General features: G+C 38.5%; 1 protein-coding gene across 1 annotated transcript in view; it reads left to right on the top strand.

The window, feature by feature from the left end:
* Nucleotides 1-6198, top strand: part of LOC311600536 (vomeronasal type-1 receptor 48-like) — a gene marked incomplete at both ends in the record, with an annotated part of 120925 nt that overhangs the window by 43088 nt on the left and 71639 nt on the right. The window lies entirely within an intron of this gene.

Genomic DNA, 6198 nt, shown 5'->3' with positions numbered 1-6198 from the left:
ATTGCAGTTTTAATTCTGTTTACTAATAAAATTTTCTCTGAATGATAAAAATGTGAATTTTAACCTTCCATTTTTTTTTACCATGGTTACTAAATGAGACTTGTATGAAAATTGCATATGCCTTTTTATCTACACTTTCTTTTATCTACATTTAATGAAATATTGGTAAATAAATTTGTATATACACACATGCATGACCCACAATGTGTTTTTGTGAATGTGTGTCTGTCTGTATTTATGTGAACACATAGAGGATGTGTGTTCGTGCACACGTAGAGACCAGGAGACAACCTTGTCTATTGTTCTTCAGAGCCATTCACATCATGCTTTGATAGAGTGTCTCTCACTGTTCCTGGGAATTGACAAGTGGGTGAAGATGGTCGCCTCATGGATTCTCTTGTCTCTGTGTCTCCATCTCTGGGATTACAGTGTTTGCCAACACACCCTACCATTTACAAATTGTTTTTATTTTATTGAGAAAAATTTTTTTCGTACAATAAATTTTTGTTAGGGTTTCCCCTTTCCCTAGTCCACCCAGTTCATCCTCCTCTCCTTTCCCATCCAGATCCATACCCTTTCTGTCTCTCTGTAAGGAATACGCAGTCCTCTAAGCAATATTAAATAAACAACTATAAGATTAAAGCAAAAACAAGCAAATCAGAATAAGACAAAACAAACAAAAAAGTCTAAGAAAAGGCAATAAACACATGCATAGATAGAAACACATAAATTCAATACAGGGATCTCAGGCAAATGCAAAATCAGAAGTCACAATATATGGGCAAAGGACCTCTAAAGGTTATATTAAGTTCTTTTTGTGTGGGACTCTTTTGCCCTGCCTGTGGCTACCTTAAGAGTGAGCACCCAAAGGTGTTGGGTATGGCTTCCATTTCATAGAATTCATGTTGTAAATCAAACAATATATTGGTTGGTTACTTATGCATGCTTTGTGCCACTATTGCTGCAGCACATTTTGCAATCTGGTTATTATTAAGACGGAAGGGGTTTTACTAGGTTGGTGTGTAACTTTCTTTTTAGATAGTGTGCATGGTACCTTCCAGTACCATTAACTCTGATCCATAGAGATGAAGGCTCTAAATAGTCAGTTGCTTCTATTCTCTGCGTTCAGTGTGTTTTGAAATGTTTTATTCAGAAACAGAGTCTTATAATCAGTTTGTGGAGAGCAAACAAAATCCCTGAAAATATCTTTGTTTGGAGCTTCCTATAGACTACCTTTGGCCAACAACTCAATCAGATGTAGTAAATATGGTGATTAGAAATTAAATTAGGGGTTATCCTTGTTATTTGGAAATTTCATTGTTTTGCATTTATATGTATATATATTTAGGACTCTCTTATGGAATTAAGTTTCCATATGACCACCTAAAAATTCCTTATTTTTTAATTGTCCCTACCTCACTTTCTTGACCCCCTTCTTCCTCTCTTTCAGCCCCCTTCATCCATCCATAACTAATCTATTTTACTTCCTAGGGAAATCCATCTTTTCCCTACTCCATACCTAACCTCTCTGGTTATATAGATTATGGGATGCTTATTAATGACTTGATACCTAAAATTAACATATAAGAAATCAAAAATCATGTATTTCTCTCGTGGTTTGTTTTACCTAACTTAGAAGGACTTTTTCCTCATTTTATCATTTTTCAGCAAATTTCACTGCTTTTAATAGCTGAATAATGTTCTATTAGGTAAATGTAGCACATCTTCTTTACCCATCTGTTGATGGATATCTAGGTTGTTTACAATTTCTGGATACTATGAATAAGCAGTGTCTCTATAGTAGCTTGAAGTGTCCTCTGGGTATATGTTGAATAGTGGTATAGTTGCATCTTGAAGTAGATTTATTCCCAACAGGCTGAGGAACCACCATACTGATTTCCACAGTGGATGTACCAGTTTGTGCTCTCAAAAGCTATGCATGATCTTTGTACTTTTCATCCTTTCCAACATGTAGGATAATTTGTATTATTATCATTTGTATTATTTATCTTGGTTATTCTATCTGGTATAAGGTTAAATTTCAAAGTACCTTTAATTTGTGTTACACTGATGACTAGCGATGTTGCCCAGTTCTTTAAATATTTCTCAGTCATTTGATTTTCCTCTTTAGAGACCTCTCTGTTTAGGTTTGCCCCACAGTTTTAAATTGTTTTGTTTTTTTGATGTAAAGTCTTTTGAATTCTTTATATATGTATGATATTAGATCTGTACTGGTTGGTTTTCTGTCAAGATGACACAAGCTAGAGTCATCACAGAAGAAGGAGGCCCAGTAGAGGAATTGCCTCTATAAAATCTATCAGCTATTAAAAACAAGGAATTCCCAAAATTTGTGGATAAATGGATTGAGCTAGAAATGATCATAATGACTGAGTTAACCCAGAAGCAGAAAGACTCAAATGGTATATACTCACTTATATCTGCATATTAGCCCAAGGGGCATGTCCCACGAAAGCCTTCACTTACCAGGAAACTGAGACAGAGGGGAGGACATTCTAGTGGGACTCTAGATGAGAGAAGCATGGGAGAATGGCAAAGTAGAAGGATACAGAGGGTCCTAGAAGCCTACAAGTAGAACATTATGATAGGCAGATTTGGGCATGTGGTCCCGCTCAAACTAAGGCACCAGCCAAGGACAATACAGGCGGTTAACCTTAAACCCCTACCCAGATCTAGACAATGGACAGAACACTCTCCACAGTAGAGTGGAGAGTGGGATATTACTTTCTCACATACTCTGGTGCCTCACCTTTGACCATGTCCCCTGGAGGGGGAGACCTGGTGGCACTCAGAGGAAGGACAGCAGGTTACCAAGAAGAGACTTGATACCCTATGATCATATAGAGGGGGAGGTAATCCCCCTCAGGAACAGTCATAGGGTATGGGAATAAGGGGAAAATGGGAGGGAGGGAAGAATGGGAGGATACAAGGGATGGGATAACCATTGAGATGTAACAAGAATAAATTAATAAAGTTAAAAAAAAGATCTATCACAGTGTGTAAGGCATTTTCTCAATTAGTGATCAATGAGGGAGGGTACAGCCTATTATGGGTGGCACCATTCCTGGTTGGTGGTCCTGGGTTCTATATGAAAGCAGGATTTACAAGCCAGGGGAATCAAACCAGAAAGTATTACCTCTCCATGTCCTCTGTGACAGCTCCTGTCTCCAGGATCCTGCCCCATTTGTGTTCCTGTCCTGACTTCTTTGGTGATGAACAGCAATGTGGAAGTGTAAGCTGAATAAACTCTTTCTACTAGCATCTTTCTCTACTGTGGTGATGCAGATATAGGCCAGGTCATACCATATACAAAATAGATAAAGGCAGTTTATTAGGAGGCAGCTATAGGGTGTTTAGCAATCTCAAAGGTGGAGGTCATTGAAGTCACACACCCAGGCTAAAGCAAGTGGGTTTTATAGAGCTTATGAGAGGAGTGATGATGTGTCAAGTAGGAGCTGGGATTGTACCCACAGATGGTTAAAACTCAGCCTCTAGGCAGGCAAGTTTGGGTAGGTTGCCAGAAATGTATAAAAAAGGAATGATGACATGTTATCTGGGAGTTTTCTCCCTGAGGGTGAAGTGACAGAAAAATAGCAGATAGGGTTTCTTGATGTACAGGGCAAGCAGGAGTTCTAGCTGAATATTCTGAATTTCAGAAAAAATAGATCTTTCTGAAATACAAAAGTGTATTTACTTAAATAGCATACTACTCTGTGAGCCCATATTTAACATTGTATGGATACATTTGCTCCATCACTCATGTCTACAGAAGATAAAGTTTAGTAGGTTAGGTAGAAATTTTTTTCTTAGGTGTACATGTGAAAGTTTTAGGCCTTTGGTCTTTGAGGTTGGGGGAAAGAGAAAGGGAGGAAAGCAACCATCTGAAATAGACAATCAGTGGGGAAACTTAGGCAGTAGATTGACAGGGGCAATTACCTGGAGTCCATTTTGTCCCATGAGAAAAATTTGGTAGAACTCAAAGTAGACTTCACAGGCAAGAGCAGTGCTATGGAATCAGCTTCCTGCACGACTTAGACAGCGTTTCCAGCTGGGTGGTCAGGAGCTGCTCTCTGAGGCATAGGCTCCATGATATTGTTTGTTTGTGTTTCCACATGAGTTTCAGGAAGCAGCCAAAGCCACCTTTTTAAATAAAAAATTAGGATTCAGGTTGAGTTTCTGAAGCTTGCGGGGCTTTTCTCTTTTAAGTTTATAACAAGATATAGGTTTTAGACATGTTAGCATTACCATTGCTTGTAATGTGTACTGATTTTTATTTTCATTGACCTCCCAAATGGAAAGCAGAGTACATATTCCTAGGCAAGAAAGCACATGTAGTCTGAATACTTCCATGAATATGAGTAGTATCCCGAAAGCACTTTCAGGGAGTGAGCATCCAGAAATCGAGTCTCTTTTATCTGCCACTGTCATTTACTCTCTTGCTGTCAGGCCTCTTCCTATTGCCACTTGGGGAGCAAAGGGAAAGTGAAGAAGGCACAGGGTATATGACTCTCACATCTAAACCTGTAGGGTTTAAGAAGCAAGATCTCAACTACCTTTAGAAGCAACCCAGAATTTATAAGTACATGACCATGACCATCACATTGACAGCTGTACATATGAAGCAATGTATATCTGATGCAGACATGAAGATAAGTCATAAGGCTTTTCTTGACAAAGTTCCAGAGACCTCTGACTGTCCAGCATGATCTCTAGATATCTAGAAGATCTGTTCAGGCTTTGATTGACAAATTTCCAAAGATCTCTGTCTGATCACCACTGCCCTTAAATATGGTCCATGTGTAATTTGTTGAAAAATCTGCCTTTTTTCCCAAAGCTTTTTCCTCTTTATTTCTCAGCCCTAAGAAATACATGGAAAACCTTTTCCCCACAGACAATGTTGAAAGAGGGCATCTGGCCCAAAACTTGAGAAAATGATAGAGTTTTTTGCTCTGACTGTGAGCAGCCAAGCAGAAACTACATGAAAGAAAGTTAAGACCTTAATATAACAGTATCTAGCCAGATACTGTTACCTGTAGAAAAGTTTCTTTAGAATATGCTTTGAGAGTAATAGAAGGTGGGTTTGGAACATCGTGTGTCACAGATATTTTATAATAAAGGCTTCCTTGGTAGTTAGCCTAGGCTTGGATAAGACATCTGTTGGTTTGGGACAGGGAGTAAGTCAAGTTTTTTTCTTTATTAGAGAAAATTTAGCTGAAGCTGTGTCCCTATGACAATCTTGTAAATATAGTGGCTTTAGCCCAGGGAAATTTATGATTAACCTTTCCAGAGTATTGTTTAAGAAATAATAATCAGGTTCTGCTGGCCATTGCTTAGAAATTGATTGATTTTTTGCTGTGTGATTTATTGTAGGTTATACAGAACTTTAACTTTTGCATTTCCTTGTTAGACTGCTCTCTTACTTTGTTGGTTTTTGAGTTCCCCATTGATTGTAAAAGATGAGAAAATGATGATGTAATCTGTAATGAAAAAACTGAACTTCACTTTAAACAAAGGATTGGGGTTGTCCCAAAGAGAAGAGTAAGAAGTCAGACAGACGGCAAACAAGACAGAGACAGAGACCGATAGACAAAAAGAAAATAAAGTTCTCCTGGGGTTTCAAACCTTCAGCTTGTACCGAATTTGCCTGTATCTCCAAGCATTTCTTTTTCCTCTGTACCTCAACCTGTCCTCAACAGCTAGTTACTATAACTAGTTGTTCCCCAGTGGTTGGTTTCCCCAAATTAGCTGTTCACTGCATGCTCTTTTCTCCCTACAGTGGATCCAGCTCTCTCCTCTCCTCTTCACTATTCCTGGAGCTGGTGTGCAGGAACAGCATATAACATTTAGTTCCAAACTGTATTTGTATAGAAACCACCATTGAAAAGGGAATCTGGTTCTATCCCATACCAGTACTGGCCATGAGTAATCAGAAAACCCAGAATAGCTAAAACAATCTTGTACAATAAAAGGTGCTCTGGAAGAGTCTCCATACCTGATCTCAAACTGTACTATAAAGCAATAGTAATTAAAACAGCATGGTACTGGCACAGCAACAGGCCTGTTGATCAGTGGAATTGAATCGAAGACCCAGATATGAATCCACACACATATGGGCATTTGATTTTTGACAAAGAAGCCAAATCCATTCGATGGAAAAGAGATAGCATCTTCAACAAATGG

This window comes from Acomys minous (assembly GCF_964271855.1).
Source record: "Acomys minous genome assembly, chromosome: 6".
In the NCBI taxonomy this organism is placed as follows: domain Eukaryota; kingdom Metazoa; phylum Chordata; class Mammalia; order Rodentia; family Muridae; genus Acomys; species Acomys minous.
Note: the sequence above shows the minus strand (reverse complement) of the source record. Positions and strands in the feature narration are given on the sequence as shown.